The sequence below is a fragment of the Dermochelys coriacea genome, chromosome 2 (genome assembly GCF_009764565.3).
Source record: "Dermochelys coriacea isolate rDerCor1 chromosome 2, rDerCor1.pri.v4, whole genome shotgun sequence".
In the NCBI taxonomy this organism is placed as follows: Eukaryota; Metazoa; Chordata; order Testudines; family Dermochelyidae; genus Dermochelys; species Dermochelys coriacea.
The window spans coordinates 103,274,749-103,298,088 of record NC_050069.1 but is presented as its reverse complement, the minus strand read 5'-3'; the positions used below and the strand labels follow the sequence as shown (position 1 = coordinate 103,298,088).

General features: G+C 40.6%; 1 protein-coding gene across 18 annotated transcripts in view; it reads left to right on the top strand.

Annotated features, from left to right (window-relative positions):
* Positions 1 to 23,340, top strand: part of ZNF516 (zinc finger protein 516) — a 134,970-nt gene that overhangs the window by 5,715 nt on the left and 105,915 nt on the right. For 8 of the 18 annotated variants that reach the window (XM_043508208.1, XM_043508210.1, XM_038391760.2 and 5 more), the window contains exon 2: positions 12,053 to 12,133. The exons of 6 other annotated variants lie outside the window; for them this stretch is intronic. The gene's annotated coding sequence lies outside the window, so the exon portion shown is untranslated. Of the gene's footprint in view, positions 1 to 12,052; positions 12,134 to 14,140; positions 14,329 to 23,340 lie in introns of all 18 variants that reach the window. 4 more of the 18 variants (XM_043508206.1, XM_043508216.1, XM_043508211.1 and 1 more) reach the window with 1 other exon arrangement.

Below are 23,340 nucleotides of genomic sequence, written 5' to 3'. Positions count from 1 at the left end.
CTCAGGCATTATAAAAGGCTCTTTTCAGTTATATCTAATAATCCTCTTCTGAATTTATTTGCAGGGTCTTGATCCTTTAAAGTCCAATGATGTGATATCCTGATTAGCAAGTATTATTACAGATTCTGCATTACTAATGAAAAAAATCAAACCCCAAACTATGATAAGATTGCATTAATTTGAAGTAGTTGAACAGTGCTGATAGAAAAAAACCTGAGAGAAAATTTAAAGATATTTGAGAATAACATAGTCTTAAAACACTGACTCATATAACAGATGGGTGTCCAACACTTGTATATCAACAAAGAAGTGGTGCTCATAAATTAGCATAGCTTCTTTCTAAAAGGTTTTATAGCTCATCATGACCTTTTAAATTGCTAAATATTACTAAAACAATATGCATCAAGAGCTGCAGTCTCTCAGTGAATATGACTGATTATTACTCAGTACTCTGGGAAAATGAAAATAGTTTACATCACTAGTATTAATGCTATCTATTGTTATGACCTCAATAACTGACTTGCTGCCTGGAATGGAGTTACAGTGGTGACATTTAACTTATATAGATTAAAGTTTCCCCACACAGTGAATATCACCTTTTAAATGTAGCTACATCTGATTTTTCTATAAGTAGTCATAGCACAGTGCCATTACCAAGATCTAACAAGACCAATTATCATCACAGGAATTTTCAGTGAACAGATAAAAAAGATTGTCATCATTCTAAATCAGTGGTTCTCAAACTTTTGTACTGGTGACCCCTTTCATATACCAAGCCTCTGTGTGCAACCCCCCTTTTAAATTAAAAACACTTCTTTACATATTTAACACTATTATAAATGCTGGAGGCAAAGTGGGGCTTGGGGTGCAGGCTGATAGCTTGCGACCCCCCATGTAATAATCTTGTGACCCCCTGAGGGGTCCCGACTCCCAGTTTGAGAACCCCTGTTCTAAATGTTCTTTGCTGGTCTAACTGTCTTTTAACTGCAACTTTTCTCCATTCAGCTTTACTCCAGCAAACATAGAGACTCCCTCCCCCCCAATATTTCAGAATTATTTGAGAAGGAGGGAAGGGAACCAATATGCCTCGCTTAGTGAAAAATAAGCACCCTTTAAAATACACTTTCTTGGTGATGTTTGTGTAGCATACATCAGATGGCACGATGTATGACAGACTAGAGGAATATAATCAGATGAATGATGTAGATGCTAACTTTTGTAAACTTGGGCAGTCTATTTATTTAGCTTTGTTAAGGTCATTAAGTGCAGTGGGCCAAATCCCCAGCTGGTGTACATTCATGTAGCTCCATTGACTTTAATGGAGTTACACCAGTTTATACCAGCTGAGGATCAAGCCCGATTACTTTTACACTGTGATTTTTTTCCTAACCCTGTGAAAGAAAATGTAATTACCATACTTATTAAGGGCTTGATCCAAAGCCCACTAAGGATGAGCATGTACTAGATTTCTACCAGAAATGGCATTAAAAAAACCCCACCATTGTTCTTTTCATAACTGTGTATTGTTTGTCAGTTTGGCAAGAATGTATCAGCCTTTTTATACTTTCTTGTTGCCTATGAGCTCAGTGCTGTCCTCTGATATACATGTCCTCTGCTCCTATTGACTTCAGTGGGAGTTGCATGAGTGTATCTCTCAGGGTAAAATTGCGCTCTGTATATTTCAATAGTGAAGATTCCAACTGGTTGGAACCATGGTAGCTTGGAAACTATGAGCTATCTTAACTTACTTCTTCTGTAGCCATAAACTGCATGCAGATAATTAATGACTGGATGGCAAAAAACAGCAGAAAGTCAAATTTATTTGATTAGACATCTGCAATATAAATATTTGAACCTTGCAGCAACATTCCTTTTTCAAAGCAGACATCTTACATGATGTAAATGTTTATACATTTCAGTGCTAGGATAAAGCTGTTATGATTCAGTCACTTAGGGCAAAATTCTGTTTTGGGTTACACCAGTGTAATTGCACAGTAACTCCTCTGTAATCAATGCAGTTACTCTGGAGTTACATGGGTATAAATGAGAGCAGAATTTAGCCCTTAATTTCTTAAAAGAAAAAAATGGAACCCTCTCTTTCCCAAGATTTGTACTAAAAACTCTCTCAGCAGAAATGATTTTAATAACCTTGGTATTACTGAGTCTGCTCTAAAATGTACTAGTGGATCATGGTTCAGGTAGTTAACATTGCTATAGCTTTCATTAGTATTGTAAAAAGAAAAGGAGTACTTGTGGCACCTTAGAGACTAACAAATTTATTAGAGTATAAGCTTTCGTGAAGTGAGCTGTAGCTCATGAAAGCTTATGCTCTAATAAATTTGTTAGTCTCTAAGGTGCCACAAGTACTCCTTTTCTTTTTGCGAATACAGACTAACACGGCTGCTACTCTGAAACCTGTCATTAGTATTGTAGTACTTGTGTGCATGTGTTTACTTTCATTACCTGACTGTAATCCTGCAAATGTCCTGTTTCTTGACTTGCTAAACTTGCTTTCCTGTCTGAGGCCACTGATGATGATTACCCAACATCGATGATTAATTTTGCTATTGCTGTTTACACCTTAACTCAGGTATCAGTAGAGCTACATCAAAATCAGTACACATTTCCTGTAAACAGTTCTCCCTCCATTCCAGAAGCTGGATTACAACAACAGTTCTTATGCAAACAGTCTCAGGATATTATGCATGTGTTACTATGTTTTGAAGGAATATTGGCAAACTCTGTTCGTCTGTTTACATGATGATAAAGTTGCATATTTAGGGTTGTTAATGAATTCAGTGGTCTAAATTGTTTAAAACCTTATGGGATGAATGAACAGAGGCTTTTAATGTGGATTCAAAATTACTTACTTTGAGCTGAGTACTTAAAAAGTATTTTGACTTTTGCTAGCCTTTCACTAAAATGATGAATTATTGGAAATAATTGAATTAGTATCATCAGTAGAATATTATATTTAACACTTGCTTAACAAAGTCCACATTTTACTATAGACAGATATAGAAGCCATAGCCCAAATTTTGCTGTCATGTATACCCGTGTAAATCCAATGTTACTCTGAATTTACACTGATGTATGTGGGAACACAATTTGGCACAAAGTGCTTTGCTTCTCATTAAAGTTTATACAGTTACTAAATGCATTTCAAATCTCTAAGAAATGCATATTGTCTCTCTCTTGTCTGTCCGTTTTCTTTACATCTTGCTGTCTGGAATTTGAGCTTTCCTTTCCACATGGTGGCTGTCATGTTATGTCTAGAAGGAAATCTTTTTCACTAGCATATTTCCAAATTGTAAAGTAGTATAATTTTTTGACTCCCAAAAATTTTAAGTGCAGTTTCTGAAGTGATCTAGCTTTTAATCTTTTTTTTTTTTCAAAATGAAATGGAAACTACAAAGCATGTACAATTACAATCTGCAACTATTTTTAGAATTCAGTCATGTTTAGTATATACTACAGTGATGAAAACAAATACTTAACACACAGGGTAATGGCTGGATACAGGTTATTTTTTTTTAAAAAAGTAGCATTTACTCCAGCGACACTACATCAATCTCATGTATATTCACTCTGATAGATTGCTTCTCTTTTTTTTGTCAGTAGCTAATGAAATAATATATTTCATGAAATTATTACTGAAAAGAATGTAAAGAAGATATGAAAGATCAATTCATCAGGCAGTTCTGAATCTAAATGTTTGCTGAAAATAAGACCAACTAATGTATTTTAGTGTTTTCAAGGCACATGTACATATTTTTCTTTTCTAGCAGGTAAAGTAAAAGTAAGACTATTGAGTTGGCATGTCACTTTTGCTCATGTCAGATCAGGCTCCTTGATATGGCTGCGCTATTATTAATTTTTTTCCCCTCTGTTCATAGAAAAGGATGGTGAGGAGGGAAATGGTGTTAGCTTTCAGGACATACTGTGACAGACTGATGGAAATTGAGATGCTGTTTTTATTTTTAATTTATTTATCAACCCTGATTTAAAACATTCCTCAGGTTTCAGAGTTTTTTTCCAGTAGTATGACACTTTCCAAAATGTGTCCTGATCACAGTTATAGTTAAAATTAAAAACATTTTCTATGCTTGTCATGTTAAAAAAAGATTTTTTTAAAGGAAATTATTCATGTTCTTTGTTTTAAAAAAGGGCAACATGTGTGTTTCTTCACCATATGGTAGCATTTAACCCATATTATATGAACTGACTAGGAGTTGCATTTAAGTGTTGATTTATTTCAGTACTTCAAAATGTTCTTTGTCTGAAATCTAGTACAGTAAATGATGCTTTTAAGGTTGTGCAATGGAACTCTGGGTTTAGCAGTTGTAGTTTGCTGTTACAATGATACTAGGTTAATGAGTAAGCATTTTTTTTATTCTCTCTCAAATAATTTCCTTAAAAAATAATCCAGGTCTGAATGTTGAAATGATTTGTGGGAAGACTTATTCACAATAGTCAGTGACACAACATTGTGTCAAGAGTTCCAGGGTGAGATGTTGCAGTCTCTGCTGGCTGAAACTAGAGCTGCTCCTTTGATGGCTGAGGATATGCTAAACAAGACTTAGTTTTAGTGCCCCAATAGTCTGCCCATGTTAAAAGGTGCATTCTTGTTCACTTTGGGTTAGACTGTGAAGTATGTATGTTGGTGAGCAGATCATTATTACCAACCCCAAATATTATAAAACTGTCAGTCAGCTCCCCAAAAATCATGGGATTTTTTTATTTTTTTACTTTTAAAGAAAATACATTTTGAGTTCCTTTGTTTGCTTTTTGAGTGTTTAGGGCTCACGTTTTCAGTCTTCACAGCAGCCATGAGGACTAGATACTTTTACAATAAAAGCTGAAATTCTTCTATAGTTATTTGAGTCCAAGAATTAGGACTTTAATGCAACACCAAATATTATTAGACTTGTGATAACATTGTCAGAGTTGGCGTCATTTAGTTACTTATATAAGTAGTCCCATTGATCTCAGTGGAACTACTTGTATGAGTAATCAATTTGCTCTCCAGCATATGTAAGGGGTTCACAGTCTGTCCCTTAGTGAGGTCTTTTGTGGTCTTAAAGTATACCCTTGAGTAGAAAAATATTCCAACATATCTGTAATGGTGCACTGTATAAAAGATATGTTGGCTTCTTGTAGTTTCAGATTGTATTCTTAATAAATTAATTTGTACTATAATGATTGTAAGTACATGGTACACTTCTTAGATCATTGGAAGAGCTCTGTATAATACTTCTGTTAACCTCAGTAAAATAAAACATGAAATAAGATTTCCAACCTCCCTCCAGTTTTGAAACCATTGAGGTGTTCATTGGGGAGAATCTGGACTTTACAGCATTATGCTGTCCTCTTGATTACTCCTTGAATGCCACTACAGGTTTCGTATATTTTCATACCTGGTCCCTTGCAATGTCCTCCCAATTGTTGTTTAACAACAATACCTTGTTGACACCATATTTAATAGCAATGTTAATGTTGATTTCAGGGACAACGTATTTCAAGGGAAAAAAGAGATGAATGCGTGTTCACTGATTTTCAGGAAAACCTGTAGGCACAGAAAAAATACATGCTGCATGTGGATAAGCCCTGGCTCCTTTTCTTATTTTCTAGATGAGTTTTACCTCTGTAAGTGAATGCTATGAACCGTGATGCATAATTTATATTGACATTAACAATGATACTAGAGGAATGTTTTAATGCCAGTTTGAGAAAATATCACAATTAATGTTGATAACCCTGGTTCCATTAAATTGAAATTGATTTTAGTAGAAACATCCATGCCTTTGGCATGACCATAAGTGGTATGATGAAATAATTCACTCCTTTTCATAATGCCAAGCATATTGGAGAGATCATATTATCATGAATAGTGCACACTAGGTGTCAAATGACTTGACAGATATACAGCTTCACTTCTGAATGGTTCCTTCCAATTAGAAAGTAACAATTTTAAAGGGATCAGCGGAGGAATTGGAGTCTCTGAATTCTGTAATGTCAACAGGTGTGTTTTTGCTACTGTTATTTATTCAGCTAGCTTTTAATGAGCCACAAAACTATTTGGTAAATCTTGGGAAAGTTAGAAAACAATACTACATGAAAGTTGTGGGGATTAATGGTTTAGTGGTAGGGATAAAAAGTGGTCTCAGCAAATTACCCTGTTGATAGAGAAGCCAGAATCTGTTAATGGTATTATAAACAGATTGGTTTATCAGTCAGTTATTTTCTAGGTTGATTAGCGATTATAGGTTGCTCTGTATTTGTACTACAAAAGTAAATTGTGTTCGGACTGCTAATATTCCACACACAGTTATTTTAAATATTAAAAGCAATGTCAGATAACTTTTAAATACTTATTTAGATGGGCATCAGCTGTGGCCAGAATTTTCCAAAGTGGATGCTTGTAGTATTTGGGTACCAAATACGTGATCTGACTTTCTGAGGTGCTGAGGAATGGAAGCTATAAGAGCTTGGCATCTCTGAAAATCAGGCCCTCTATTTAAACGCTTAATTTTAGTGCTGAAATTTTTGGCCTGTGTCTGTCTGTCTTTCTTTGCAGAACCTTAGCATGCGTTGGGTGCTTCTGATAATCAAAATAATGTGCATATTCTTTTAAACCAATGGTTCTCAATTTGCGAGTCACAACCCCAGAGGAGGAAGAGAGTTATGAACAGGTGTCAAGGAATGGTGATCACTCTGTCCTTCCCATTTTGCTGATTGGAAGTGGGGGCAGGGGTAAAAGCTAGCTGAGAGCCGAGGGGCAGGGGTAAAAGTAATATTAAACTCTTACCAGTATGGGGACCAGCACCAAGCCCCCAGAAGGGGCGGGGCCTTGGGTGGAAGGGGCGGGGCTGGGGGGTCAGCTTCCCCGAGCCAGCTCATCCACACTGCCTGGCCTGCGCTGCTCCGCCTGCTACCGTGGCAGCAGCGACTGTGAGCCCTGGGACCTTTTAAATTGCTGGCCCCAGGGCAGCTGCCTCCCCCACCCCCAGTCAGCGGCCCGAGGGGTGCAAAAGGGACGTTAAAGTGCTGCATACAGGCTGGTACCGGCTTCTTACCGGCATGCTGTAGCAGCCTGTACAGGCCTACTTTCACCCCTGGAAGGGGGGTCTTGGTATGAACTTGGACGAGAGGTTTGAGGTATGGAAGAGTGTTTTAAAGAGTGACTCTTGTGTGCTATCTTCTAATTTTTATACATAAAATTCTCTTCCCATGTACCATATTTCATGTTTTTACCATTCATACTTACATTATAGGTCACATGCGCCTCTATGCCTATGCATACAACACTTGGTATAAACTGGCACATTCTGAGAGTCTCCCTGACAGAGAGGAGTCACAATGGAATCCTTCAGATATTTGCTGCATCTTTCTACGCTTGTCTTGGGAGATACTGTTGCTTTCACTTTGCTGTCTTGTGCTGATCTGCAGTCTATAGGCTTTTCATTATTAGCTACATTGGGGAAATGCAGTTGTTTGCCACTGGAATTGAAATGGCAGATAAAGAAAATTGCCAAGTACGATACTTCTTAGACGCGTCTGGAGCACTGCAAGGAAGATTCACACACTAGACAAAATCCCAGTTGTTCTCTAATACTTTGGCTCTTACAAGAGAAGAAGGGCAGGTTTCCAGTGCAAGCAGAGAAATCTCAAAGTGGTTTAGATGGAAAGTGGAAGATCAGGGTCGCTGCGTAGAAAGCTTCAGGTTGGGCTGCCAAATTTACTTGTTTTCATGTTAGATGAATGAATAGCTGCAAGGACATTAGTGAGTTGAGTAGTTTGAGGGGAGGAAAAGGAGTAGAGTCCTTGAGAAATGTCATAAAAGTTAACTCCTTGCCTTTTTAATACCTGTCTCCTTTTTCTTCTAATTAAAAATCTAATACTCTTGAAAACATTCAACATTTTTAGTTATTTTGAAGGAGCAGTCCTCTTAGAGTGATGAGAAGGATCAAGGCTTGCATCCTCAAGAGTGTAGGAGGAGATAGATGGTTAACCTTGCTCCTTTGGGTACAGCGTGTGAATTTTGCAACTCTGGAGTACAGGAGATCAGACGTAGAGAGAGCAAAATGAACACAGTGAAAGATTAGTTTTTCTTTGTCAGGGTTCAGGGTAATGGCAGGAACAACAAGTCTGCCTGAATTTTGGCTTGGGTCCTATCTCTTCCATAACCTAATTATGTAGACTGGGACAGGTTCTTAAGCAGCATATGGGGACCCTTCATTCTCTCAGCCAATTCTAAGATGGGAACAGTGCCATTTGGGTCACATAAGTCGAGAGAGAGAGAGAGAGAGAGAGAGAGAGGTTATAGTCTGGGAGCCTTTGTCTTCTCTTTCCCCTTTTCAAGAAGATGCATGCTCTTCTCAGATCTCTAAATAAAGGGAAGAGACAAGGAGATATGTGACAGCTAAGAGGATATCAGACATCAAGCACGTTTTTGTTGTCCTTTCACTTGGGTTTGCTGAATGTATTTTAAGGAAATGCGTGGCATTTAAAAGGCTGAAATCCATCCGCTTCACACTCTGATTAAATTTTAGTCTCTACTTTTGGCACAATAATTCTTCATAGGACAATTGAATTTTCCTCAGTAACTTTTGAAAAAGAAAATACTTGTTACCTTTGCAGAAGAAACACAAATATTTTTTTTCAACCTCCCCTTCCCCCACCAAAACAAACCAACTTTACCCCGATTTTCTCACATTCCTTTGGGGTTTGTGCGGACAGTGGTTGTTTAGCTAGAGGAACCCACACTTCTCCCATGCTAGGACACACACATTCTGATAACATCTTGGAGCTAGGCCACTTCTGAAATCCTGAAGTTGAATACACACAGTCATTCCTCTCATTCAGGATAAACTAACAGAACTCTGCCAAGATTAGCTGATGGAACTGTCAGGTTCTGTCAGCTGCCTCTGTTTTCCACTGCAGAAAGCTTGCTTTGCTACCTCACCAGCTTTCCTTTGCTACCTCACCAATAGGGAACTGGGCTTGGGCAGCAGCAGGTAAAGGACGAGAGGGAAGAGGCAAAGTGAGTGGGGTTTGAGCAGGGCTTTGGCGTGAATGGACGATTTAATAGGAGATGCTTGTGGGATCCATTTCTATGCAGGGCTGCTGGGGTGGTTCTGGGAACCCAGAGGTTCTTTATTTAGGCACCAGTGTAGAGACACTTGACCTGAGCTCTGTGGCACAGCATGCAGCAGCACTTTGTGAAGGGGGTTGTTGGATTGTCTTGTGTTTTGGATGGTGCCTCGCACAGTGAGAATGTGGTCCCTGACTAGGACTCCTAGGTGTTACTGTAATACAACTGATACATAATAATAATGGGCAGAGTGGGGAAGATGAGGAGTGGAGATCTGGGGGGGGGGGTGGGGGGCAGGGGAGGGAGAGTGGTACATAGAGAAGGAGGGGCCAGAGCATGGGGGGTGTCTGTGTGTGTGTGGTGAGGAGAATGGAGAGGAGTTCCACTTCGATTAACCACCTGTGGTTCATCAGAATTTAGATAATCTCTGACGACTCACTTATGGTTTGTCAGAGTGCACATAGATCTTCTCCCCACTGCTCCTTGCTCCTCACATACTACTCTCACATAGCCCTGCTCTTTCATATGCACCCTTGGTCTGCACCATGACTCCTACTCTCTGGCTGTATTCAGCTTTTAAACACTGACATAGAAAGCCTGAGTAGTCGGGGTGGGGATGTGGTTGTAGGTTGAGGAAGCCTATTGAGGTGTGGGGCTGTAGGGAGACATGAAGTGGCGCAATGGGAGCAATCTGGGTCATGCACTGGAGGCTATGGGAGGAATTGGGCTGTGCCAGGGAACAAGGGGAAGGAGTACAGTTGTGGGACAGGGTATATGCTTATCTTGTATTCATCTGAATAACATTTAGCATTTGTAGAGATTTCTTAAATAAGTTTCAGCAAGCACACACTTTTTTTTTTTGTTAGCACTAGTTACAGCTGCTCGAGTTCATACCACCAATTCATTCTTAAGAGAATTCAGGAGTCGAGTCACTAGTTAAGTACACACACAATCTTTGAAATCTACAGTTGTGATTATCTCTTGCATATCCTCCGCCCACACCTGCCACTTCCCTTCACAACCCTAACCCTGACCAGAAACATTGACGGTTGAAAGAAGGAAACATTGGTTTTTCTCATAGCATCACCTTAATAACATTGCTATAAACATAAACTATAACAAAACAATAAACATGATACAACCTTTTCCACTTAAAAACAATTCCCTTGATTAACAGTCATCCAGCAGAACCCACTTAAACACAACCATTTACCCCATACATACTAAACACCTAGACTTCTGTGTGACACAAGTTCAACATTTTAGACAATTAGAAAAGCTCCATTTCTAACCACTAGGCTTGGTTGGAGTTAAATTATGATTATTTCTTATTTGTATTATAGTAGCTCCTAGTTGCCATGACTGAGAGCAGGACAGAGCTCCATTGTGCTAAAGCTAGGTGATGTACATACACAAAGTCAGTTTTTGTTTTTCTCAAAAATCAGCTGGTGCCACACAGGGAGTGTGAGTGCCATCACATTGTTCCTAGGACTTCTAGGAATGATAGAGAGGCCTTAACTGATTATTCTGTTGCTGTTGGAGAGTGCTTAGACACTTGATAGGTGCCTGAATATCTTGGTTGTTGAGGAAATGAGTTTACCAGATACCAGGAGGCCGATTTCCTGCTTCATAGTGAAAGGGCACAGAGTACTTTTTGAAGAGCAGGAAGGGGGAAACACTGGGCTTGACTTGTGTAGAATGCATTCATGTAGGCTCAAAGTGTTTGCACGCTCAGACGGGGTAGTATGGTGTACAGAAGCCTTCTACCTTTGTTCAAACTTGAATGGAAACTTTTAAACAATTGAAACTTTTTTTTATAATATCGGGATATTAGTGGGTTATGCAGCATACTTAGTCCTCACATAGAAGTGAACCAAGGGGTCATTTCTGTACGTTCTGTGAACCAAATGCAGATGGGAATAAACCAGTGCAACTCCCTGGGCAGCCTTTGGGCCAAATTCAGTGATGATGTAAATAGTGGTGTAAATTAAAAATTGGGCAGAAATTTGTGTTTGTTGCAAAATAGTGGAATTTGTACCAATTTGGCATTGATTGGGAGCTAAGTTTTCTGCTCAGTTACTCTAGATTTATATTGGTATAACTCCATTGACTTCAGTAGTATAATTGAAATGTATATCTGTATAAGTGAAATCAGCATTTAGTCCGAGGTCTGCAAAATGAGTATAATCTATATGCATATAGAAGATGCGGTGGGGGCACGTAGCCACTTGTAGCAGGAAAACTAATTAAGAGGAAGAGATAAAATAATGGAGGACTCCACATTTCAATGTAATTTGCATCATCTTCAGCACTCCCTGATGTAGTCCTGGTGTAAGCAAGGGCAAACTTTGCTTTCTCCCTTTTCTGTAGGTGCTGAATTTGGTTCCCATAGAATACAAAATCAGTGTAATTTAAACTCGCTTTTTGATTGTAATTCTGATCTTATTTATTCCAGGTGTGTAATTTACATTACCACACACATCACTGCTGAACTTGGCCTGTTTGTGTGAGCGCATATTCTTCTGTGTGCATACGCACACAAAAATATGAAATTCAAGGGCTTGATTGTGTAGCCCCTACTGACATTAGTGAGTACTTACTACTCACATGAGTAGTCCCATTGACTTCAATGGGATTTCTCATGAGAAAGTACTCGCCAGTTTCAGTAATGATTGCACAGTCCTGTCCTAAGTGGGGGTAAAATTGCTCAGTAGTCCTTGTATTGGTATTTCCCTCAAAAAGAGCTTTAGTATTACTGGGCTTACAAGTGTGAGACTTGCATGTTGTTTTTACTTCTACCACCAGCATCAGCAATCATTTAAAAATGGAACTGAGGAATGTGTATATAAAAATCTCATACATAGTACATGAAAAATACAATCTATTGTTGCACAGTTATCTGAAACTGAGTAAAAGATAAAAATAAATATTCCTTTTCTTCCCTTTTCCCCCTCCCAGGCCCTTCCTTCTGTCTGGCCAAATTTCTGTCCTTGGTTACATGCCGACAACCTCATTGAAATTGGAGGGGTGTAACTAAGGGTAAGTTTTGTTCCTCTGTGTATACGGGAGGTACATATGTATGTTATATGAATGAAGTAGGAGCTGGTTAATTATGAAAGAAAAAATGGCACATGAATGAAATACAGGTTTAGGAAATGAGAAGAGCCAGGGTAACATTGTTTGCCTAAAGATGTCATCCTGGCACAGACATGCTGTATATTTTCTTTAGTTGCTAGAATATGACAAAAGAATAACTTGTTAAGTAACATCAGAGAAATGTATTTGCTCAGTAGACTAGCAGCAAATGTACAATACGGTAAATGCCAAAGGCAAGGATTCAATTTAACAGTGACTTAAGAACCTTGCAATAGTTCAGAATTTTGCTTTCCACGTTTCATATCTTGATAAAAGAGCAAAAGATTTGACTTTTTTTTACCTCTATAAGAAACAGTTCCATTTTACAGAAGATATGCATTGGTTTTACCAGTCTTTAGTTTTAAAGATTATACCTGGACAAACTTCCTAACATTGAACCTTTATACCTTTTGTGTTTGTTTGCAACATTGCAATTGTTACAATTTATGCGGGGGGAGGACTGGGAGGGGAAGAGAGACGCGCACACACACACACACACACACACACAGAGCAATGTAAGAGATTTATATTCAAACTATAAAGGTGTGTGATGCTAATCAGAACCAATAGGTACTCTAAGGCATCTTTACATTTCCAGTTGGGTTTTGAACTTTTGGACTACTAAATTTTATTTTCTTGTTAAGAGCCACAGTCAGTGGAGTCAATGGAGTTAGACCAGGAATTAATTTAACTAATTTTTGTTAAATAATCAAGGTGGGTTTTTTTTTCTACTTTGATTTTTAGGTTAGTTTAAAACAGGTTAGAAATTAAATTGGTTTAAAATCTTTGGCTAGGAGCATCCATACTGCCACCGTTTTCAATCAAAATAATTGCCACCACTATAAGGCTTGAAAATGCTTTCCGTACTTTAATGGTTTGGCCCTGATATTCTACCCTAATCCATGTAGGCAGACACTAGTGGCCCCACTGAAGTCTGTGCAAAGGTTTGTCATACAGGTCACCTTGTACAATCGGAGGCTTGATTTCAAATGCAGCCATTTTGTGGCCAGTTTTTGAACTCAAACTCATCACACTGGTTTTCATGAACTTTTTAACTTCCAGAGTATTTGAATATGAAAAATGGGTGAGTTACTTTAAATAGTTTCCCTTCTATGTTTGTCTTGCTATCTGCTATCCAAAAAGATTATATTTTATGCATCAGTGTAATGTATCCATTAGTTTATGGCTCCAAAGTCTTCCTGGAAGTGTCACAAATCCACAGGGTCCCGGAGTGCTAGATTTAGTATTTGAAGCTCAGATTTAGTTTTAAAATCTATAAAACGTCTGTACTCGTACAGCTCCGAACCAGTTGTGCTTTCAAAGAAGCTCAAGAGCTAAGATTATTGTTTCCAGAGTCAAGTTTAATTTACGTTTAGTCAAATGGCTCACTATCCATCTTCAAGGGTTACTGTCAACTTGAAAAATCACATTTGTCTGAACATTTTGTACCTAATGTAGTTAAAAGCATAGTTACTCCTTACAACCAAGACAGAGCTTTACAGGGGTTAGAACTGTGGCCTTAGTGCAAATGATCCTTGGGTCCAGTTCTTCCACCTGAAAATCTGAAGGAAACTAAATCTGTCTATGACAGGGGCCACGCCCCTCAGTATCTCAGTATGGAGAGTTTTTCTCAAACAAGATTGTGCATTTATTAGGAAAAAGTGGAGAAGAAAAAGAATTTGGATGGGTGGGGGCCGTTCAATAACAAATATAGCAAAATGAAATAAAAATCTGATATATTAAATAATCAGACAAAAAGTAGCAGTGGCCCAATTCTCATTCCTTTGCCCAGCTACCCTAAATGCTGCAGCATGATGGCATCAGTGATCAGGCGGAAGTGAGTGTGGCTCAGTTGTGCTGGTGTGACTCCCCTACTTGAGTTCACTTGCAGCAGCCTCTCTGTGTCCTAAGGTGATGCCAGGATGTCCTCATCCACATCCTTGATGCTGCCTGATCATGCACTTTTAAGGGGCACATCACTCCTTAGAGCCTCCACTCCCTGGTACACTTGGGAGCCATCTAGATGCTGGGATGAAGTGACAGCCAGGAGACCTGGTCACACACACAATACCTGGGATTACTACAGCTGAAAGGAGTTAGTAAGAAAGTTATTTTTCTCAGTGTATTTTGTTCATTTATGCATGGTCACTTTCATTTTCTTCTGTATGGTAAATTTCTTCCTTGCTGAAAAGATCCTTATAAACACTGATAAGAAAACAGAAAAATCATTTTCATTTCATGTTTCTAATAAAAGGTAACCCCTGCCCTCTCAAATTATAAGGTGCTTTATCAGAATCAGGATTTCTTTTTTTAAAATTAGACACGTTTTCAAAAAGTTTCAGGTTACGGAGTCCCTTCAAACTTTTTTGCTGACAAGACTTCCTTGCTTGAGCAAAGTTGAATTGCTTTTATGGGTGCCATCCAAAATGGCTGCTTAAATCAATGGGAGTTTTGCATGAGTCAGTCACACCTATTATTATCAAAACTACAGTTTTATTGAGATTAGCCACTGTAAATGCCCAAGACCGGTGCAAATGGAGATTGACTCCATGGGATGATGAAATATATGCAAATCTTAAGCACATAAGCAAGATTGATGCATTCATTTAGTCACATTTAGAGATCCAGGGGCTGATCAGAGCATGGAATTTGCCCCTCTGTTTGAATGGAGAAAACTGTTCATGTTGCAAACAAAACTGAAATTCAAATCTTGCAAAGATTAACACACCTTCTTACCATTTCAAAATGTTAGTAGCCCCATTGACACTTCAATGGGACTATTCACAATGCACAAATTTAAGCAGTGTAAGTCTTTGCAGGGAGTGGGCCCAATTTCTTTTTAACCCCTTGACACTGGGAGTCAGGTTTATTGATTAAGTATGATTCTTATTGCTAACAATGTGCTATGCAGACACCACCATTCCATCAAATTAATATTGATTTCTATTATGGGACAAAAGACATAACTGTCCACTTAAATAATGAGGAGTCCGCTGGCACCTTAAAGACTAACAGATTTATTTGGGCATAAGCTTTCGTGGGTAAAAAGCCCACTTCTTCAGATGCATGTAATTGTGCACATAACACCCAATGCATATGATGTGTTTTTTTTCCTTAAGGGAAGAAGAAAATATCATTGCTATTTAAATATGGCATTTTCCATATCTACTATATTTAGATTGGAATGTTGCAAAAATAATCACTGGGCTGACACAGTCCTTATTTTATTCGCCATTGGTTTATTTCCCAGTGTGTTTCTATCTGTATATGAGTAAAATTTTCAGAATCACTTAAGACAGCTGAATCCCACTGACTCTGTGTATGTTATGTGTGAGGTGTGTTTCCTTTGCTCACTTATACTTGCTCTCGTTAAGCTAGCACAAGTATAAGTAGCATGGGCAGCAGCAGTGGAGCCATGGCTTAGCTGTGCCAAGTACATACCTACCTGTTTCAGATGGGTTTGTACTTTGGATGGCCAAGCCTCTGCTGCAATTTCCTGTGCTATTGGGACTATGCCTGTATTTATATGTGCTCTAGCTTGATGAGGGTTAGCATGAGTAGGTACAGGTGAGCACACCCCTACCTTGTAGTGTAGATGTAGCAAATGAGACTTAGGCTCCTAAATCATACAGGTGCTTTTGAAAACTTTACGTCCATACACTCGAGTGATTCAGTGTTAGATCAGCTAAAGTAAACTTGTTTTACCATTCTGCCATTCTGGGCAGAACTCAGCCAGCTGAAAGCTTCATGAGAATCCATCAAATAGGCTAATCATTGTGGTATCTAGGCTGCAAAAACTAAATTAAGAATCGCATTGGGCCAGATTGTGCAAATTATACATGGTCCTGACTAAGAGGTGGTGTGGAGCTGCTCTTCTCAGAGGGAACTCCAGGCAGGGTTAAGGCCTCAGAAGACAGTCCTTCACCTTGCACATACCTGCCACACAGAGGTAGTGTTGTGCAGCTTGCTCCCACTCCCCAGCTAGCTCTGCAGGTCAGTGTAAGGACAGCATGATCTCACCTCCTTCCTTTCCTGTCCCTCTTGGTTTGGCTTGTGCCTTTAATTACAGACCCTTATGGAAAGGGACTTCAATTGTAACCTGTCACTGTGAAGGTGATTCAAGACAGGGAGGAAGGTGCTTTGGAGCCTCTTGTCCTCACACATCTACACAGGGTCAGGAGACAATTTAGCCATTCTTTTTGTCTGCAAAGGATCCATCATCTCTTGATATAACTTCTGTTACTTAATGAGAGATTTTTTTAAAAACATTCATGCAAAATCCATTCTTCAAGCTGTTGTAACCGAGGGAAGGCCTTCTCAAAAGAGGAGTTCTGGCCTTTAAATGGTCAGGCTCTGGCTTAACTTGATATCTGGTGTCAGAGTTCTACTGCTCATGGAGTTTCACAGCAAAGCAAGAACACCATGTCCTCAGCTCTATAACGTGCAGTCTTGAGTATCATCACATGTATCATTCCTAGCAGAGCACTGTTGTCTCACTGGATCCTGGATGGAGAAGCAGTTTCAAAGATAGCTAGGCCTTAACTCAATAAGGGATTTGGGTATTCAGATCAGGATGTTTAAATGAGTGGGGAGCCAGTTGAGTAGAGAAACACTAGTGTGATGTGCTCCTGTCAGTCTTGTGAAAGATAACTGTGCCTGCTGGAGTTGTGATGTAGGCCATCACCATCAGCCCAAAGTAGAGTGTAGTGCAGCAGTCACATCTGGAAAAAGTGATGAAAAAAATATTGATCTCAGGCTGATCCTTGTCCAAGAGAAGTGATCATATTATCTTGGCTAGTCAAAGATGGAAGAAGGCATTTCTCCTTCCTGTAAGTAATCTTTGTTTAGAACAGTGACAAGTCCAATAGGACTCAGAGTTTGCATGTTACCTTGAGAATTAGTGGACATATACTCTTTAATAAAGGTCAACCAACATTCTGATCATTTCCTTAAAATGTCATTCTCTCTCTCAGCAATACTGCTTTCTTATAGAGTTGATATTAAGCCAATTTCTTGTTAATCTATGTGCCTTATTTTTCTCATATACTGTGACATCTAGGTGTCTCTGAAGTTTGTGTCCAGTAAAAGAGATGTATAGGTAGGTGGGTGTCATTAGCACATTAGTGGCATTGGAGCTGATGATGTGTTATGAAATGAGCTAGAGATCCTATATAGATTTTTGAAAAGGAGAGGAGATAGGTTTGAAGTATGTGGTGGTCAACATTCCCATAAACACGGTAAAGCCAAGTTTATGTAATTAACAATGTATAGTGAGATTTAGGCGGTCTGTACTTGGTTACTATCTCCTTGGTTATTTGAAAAGATGACCCCATGGCACTGGCAGGTTAGAGGCCTTGCAGTTATTGGTGCATCAGGAAATCCTGCCTTCCCTAAGGGCCTCTGAGTATTTAAGAGGCAACCTACATGTACTATTGATTTAATAATCTGCAGGGGTTTTTAAAACCAAGTTAAAAAATGGAGCTTGTAGACTGATTCAGATAAACCAGGTCTCTCTATTAATGCAAAGGGATTAGAATATAACTGTTCTGTATTTACAGAAACATCCATTATATTAATGTACAATAGACAGTTTATGCAAGTTGTCCTTGAGGGATTTCCTTTTCTTACTTAAATTTTAAGAAGAATTATTGACTTCTCTGGACAAGATGATTGTATGTAAAATGTCATTGTTTTAGTGCATCAGGTGACTTCTAGTAAGTAATCAGATGACCTTTCCGCACATATATAAGATCTCATGATTGTAATGGCACAAAATCAGAACAAAGTGTTTTGTTTCAGGTTGGGTTTATCTCAAATGAGATACTTTGGTTTGTCATACCAAATCAAAATGTTGCATTTTTGGCTCAGTTCGATATTAAACTGTGTCTTCCCTGATGGAAGCCTGATGAGAACTCTAATTCAGGTTCCTCATGCCCCTCTCCACCCTATGCTCCCATGCTGACTAAATCTCTCGTGATGCACTATGGGTAGGGCCAGGAGACACCTGAACTGCAGCTTTCATATGAGGCATTGCATTGATTCAAGAAAACATGGTTTCATGTTGAACTGAATCAAAACTAGACATTTTGATTCGGCAATGTTGAAATGTTTAATTTTGATTCGGGAATGTTTTGATATTTCCAAATGGAAAGTTTTGTTTTTTCTATAACAAATAAACATTGGCCACAGAAAGCGGACGTTTTTCACCAAAGATTTTGTTTAGTTGAAATCCCAGTTCTCCATCGAAAAACAGCTTTGATGGAACATTTTTGAGCTGCCCTAGCATACTTTTTTATTTAAGAAAAGATATCTGAGAAATCTTACTCTTCTGCAGGAACAAAAACTCATAAAATACAGCTGATTATCTTAAAGTGGCAAGAAAATATTAGGGAGTTGGGGGCTGGAGAGGGAAGGAAAAACAGCCTGTATTAGTGTAATTGTGATTAAAATTAATGAAATAACGAATTCATAATATTGTGTTTATAGCATGCTATTCCTATCTTAGTATGGCTTGCTCTTTCACCATTTAAAGCAGGGGCAGACAAACTTTTTGGCCTGAGGGCCACATCGGGTTTCAGAAATTGTATGGAGGGCCGGTTAGGGGAGGCTGTGCCCCCACCCCCTATCTGCCTCCCCCCCCCGTTTCCTACCCCCTGACGGCCCCCACCCTGGGACTTCTGCCACATCCAACCCTCCCTGTTCCCTGACAGCACCCCAGGACTCCTGCCCCATCCCCCCCTGCTCCCTGTCCCCTGACCGCCCCTGGAACCCCTGCCCCTGACTGCCCCCCACCGCCCCATCCAACCCCACCCTCCTTCCTGACTACCGCCCAAAAACCCTGCCCCCAGTCAACCCCCGTTCCCCACCCTCTGACCGCCCGACCCCATCCAAACCCCCGCCCCCTGACCGCCATCCCGAACTCCCCTGCCCTCTATCTAACCCACCCTGCTCCCTGCCCCCTTACTGCACAGCACAGAGCACCGGTGGCTGGCGGCGCTACAGCCACGCCGCCCAGAGCATTGCCCAGCTGCCCAGAGTGTTGTGCCGGTGTAGTGTAGTAAATTGCTCTCTATAACTGCTACCAGTAGCATGTTCCTACATGGAGCAGTTTAATACACCATGCCAGCAGCATGGCACGCTGAGGCTGCGGGGGGGGAGGGAGTGAACCTCTTGGGCCGGGCATGGGGGCTGGATGTGGCCTGCGGGCCGTAGTTTGCCCACCTCTGATTTAAAGTCACAGTTGTCATTTCAGTTGCATTATCAGTAAGGTTGAGAGAAGATATGCTTAATACCTCTGTTCATCAGACTCCACCTTGTTGATCTCTAGTACACATATACATAATTTCTCCGAACTTGTCCTATATCGGTGCATACAAGTAGCTTTACTTTTTACCTTTGTCTCTTTCAGCTAATGTAGATAAGAGAAAATCAGGTTTTCTTCTTCTGCTCTTTAGACCAAGGGCATGCTGACTTAATTAACACAGTAGTTTCCTGACTTCAGCAGGTGGAAGTAAGCCTCTTAGTGGTTATGCAGAAGAATTTTAATTTGCAGTTAGATTTTTACGTAATTATGCCTGCCTGCCTTAGGGTTATAAAAATCACCAGCTCAGTGGGTTTTATCAGATTTTTTCAGGTTCTTAGAACAAAACATTTATTTGGGAATGTGTTGATGCTAGAAACATAAAGCTCTAATTTCAGTTGATAAAAGAAAACTTCAGTTATTCTTAAAAGTTAAAAGGGAAGTGATGAAATACCAAGATTCTTGGTGTGCTGATAAGGAATTACAAGAAAGTTAGAAGCCTAGAGAAGAAGGAGGAAAAATGGAAGAGTCATTGGTGATTGGAGATAGGGGCATCATGAGAGGGTAAAATCAACTGTGTTTGGATGTTGAAGAGAGGGGAATCATTAAAATTGTCATCTGTTATGGAGGGCTTTGTTTGCTAGAATGTAGAAATTTCTGGTGGATAGGTAACATGGTTTTAAATAAAGATGGCTAGCTCCTCTTTGAGTCTATGTAGTGTTGAAGTCACTGAATGATTGTTTCTGATTCTGACGGTTGTAAATGTAAGAGCTGCTGATTAATATGTCAAACAAGTGATTTATATTTTGTCATTGCCAAAGATCATTGGATGAATTTATTTGACTCAACGTGCCAGTAGTTGAAAGAAATGCTAGCAAATAAGTGATTGAATGAAGTTTAAAAAAAAAAGGGTATTATTTTCAAGTAAAATGTACACATGGTTAAGTAGCAAGATGTAAATAGCTTTTGAGCAGTTCTTTGACATCAGTTTCATTTAGAGCAGTGTGTCTGTTCATTTTTAACACCCCAAAATGGAAAATACCTGTCAGTATTTATACAATAAAAGTTGCAGCCTTCATTTATGCTAATAGCATTGTCTACAACATAGCGAAAAATAGGCAGTTTAAAGAAATGATTGAAGCACGTCACCCTGGAAAAACTCCTCACATGCCTACTAGTACATTCTGCAAATGAAAAATCAGAGGAAAAATTAAAGGAAGGACTGTAGAAATAAATACTGATGTTATGCAAGAGAACAGGAGAAATGATTCAGTAATAGCTACAAGTATTCAGACCACGGGAGGGGGGAAGCATTCCCACTTAATAGTATCGATTCTATATCTGAAAAGAGACTGCCAAATACTGTGTCTATTTTGTTGAAGATGTCATCTAAAAATACAGGGAAAGTATGATGGGGTGGTTTTGCCATTTGCTTAGATGACAAAGATAATAAAAAAATTAAAGAACTTTTCAGGTACAGTCATGCTAACTTGTGACATATGGATGTCAGTACCCTATTTAAAGCTCAGTGAGAAGGCTTACAGTTTTTTCCACCACCACCATCAGCCTCATGATTGGTTGACTGAAAAAGGAAAATTGATGCCCTAGCCCAGGGATCGGCAACCTATGGCACGTGTGCCAAAGACAGCACGCGAGCTGATTTTTAACGGCACGCTGCTGCCTGCCGGGTCCTAGCTGCCGGCCCCGCTCAGCCTGCTGTCGAACCCAGGCCGGGACCCCGGCAGGCAGCAAAGTGCCATTAAAAATCCTACCCTCCCTGGCCCGCTCTTCTCCACCCCCCTGCAGGGGCAGGGTGAAGAAGCTTGGTCCTGCCGGCTATTGCTGCAGGGCAGGAAAGGTCCACCCTCCCCTGCCTCTTCCCCCAGTGTGCTGGGTTCCTGCCCCCCTCCTCTCCCTCCCTGCCGCCAATAGCTGATGGCCCTTGCGAGGGAGGGGGAGAAGTGGAGCCGCAGCGTGCTCGCTGCTCCGTGGAGGAGGTGGAGAGGAGGTGGGGACGGGGCCTTGGGGAAGGGGGGGTGGAATCAGGGCATATCCCCTCCAGCCCCTGCTGTGAGCTGCTCTGGACAGGGGACTGGGTGTACCCCCAGGACCCCAGCCCACACCCCCAGCCATTCTGCCCTGCACCTCCCACACTCCCCCTGCCGTGATCCCTGTAACCCCTTCACACACCCGTAGCCCTCTGCCCTGACCCCTGCACCCCTCACGCACCCCAGCCTCCTGCCCTACCCTTGCACCGCACCACGACTCCAGCCCTGACTCCAGCACCCCCCCACATACCCAGCCCCCCACACTCCATGCCCTGACTCTTGCACCCCCCATATTCCCATTCCCACCCTGAGCACCAAACGGGAGCTCCTGCACCCACTCCCCACATTTCCCACCTGCACCCCTCGAACCAAATGAGAGCTGCCCTGGTAAGGACTTCCCACCCAAACCTCCTACCCCAACCCTGAGCCCCCTCCCTCATTCTAGCTCCTGGCCAGACACTACCCCCCAACCACCAGCCTGCTCCTTCACCCCCAGCCTTGTGCTCAGTGCACTCCCACCCTCAGCTCAGTGCACAGAGAGAGAGAGAGCGAATGGGCTAGAACCAGGGAGAAGGTAGGTACCCACTCTTTGTGTCCAGGGCTGGGATCTCAGACCGGCAGCGGGCTGAGCAGGACCAGCAACAGGGACCTTGGCTGGCAGAAGCTGGCGGACAGAACCCCAGACCGGCAGCGGACTCAGCTGCTCAGCCCATTGCTGGTCTGGGGTTCTGGCTGCCGGCCCCTTGCCAGGTGGGGTCCTGGCCACAGGCCCCGCTCAGCCCGTTGCCGGCCTAGGTGAATGAAACCCCAGGCTGGCAGTGGGCTGAGCGGGCCAGCGGCGTAAAATCAGCATTTTAATTTAATTTTAAATGAAGCTTCTTAAACATTTTGAAAACCTTGTTTACTTTATATATGACAATAGTTTAGTTAGAGAGAGACCTTCTAAAAAAACGTTAAAATTATTACTGGCACACGAAACCTTAAAGTGAATAAATGAAGATTTTGGCACACCACTTCTGAAAGGTTGCCCTAGCCTTTCATTGACACATTTTACTTTATTTTTGGAAAGCTGCATGTAGGTTTTGTGATACTTTATTTTGTAGTTTTTTGTGGTGCTTTATTACAGCTAGGAAGGCTACACAGATTACTGATTTAGGCAAAACCTTTCAGGCCTGGATGCCTAACGTTAGACTCCTAAATCCACCTTTGTGCACGTAAGTGTAAGTAACCTGAGCCTCAGAAGTGCTGAGTGACTTACAAATCCCCCATCTAAGCCCATAGGAGCTGCAGGTGCTCAGCACATCTGAAAATTGGGCACTTTTATTTAGGCTCATAACCGTGGATTTAGGAGCCTACATTTGGACACCTGGGCTTGGAAAAGGTTTACCTACATTAGTAACCTGTGTTGTATTTCTTGATGTAATAAACTATCATAAAAATGGTAGCATCTAGATTTGAAAATTTCAGCCTTAGTTTCAAAGAACTTTAAACAGTGCAGTTCTTGTTTACAGAAAATTAGTGCCATTTGATTACTTCCAGTATTTTAAAGCACTGTCCTTTGGGAAAATTGTGCAGTGGCAGAGGGATCTTTTTGATTTCAGCTTCAGTTAAACAAAACGTAGGACACAACCCTGTTGACACTTAATACATGTGAATAATTGTAAAGACGAGGGTAGTCTTATTGGATTTAATGAGACTATTCATGTGGGTGAAGATACTCAAATGCATACGTGCTTGCGGGATTGGGCTTTGGTAAAGCGTCA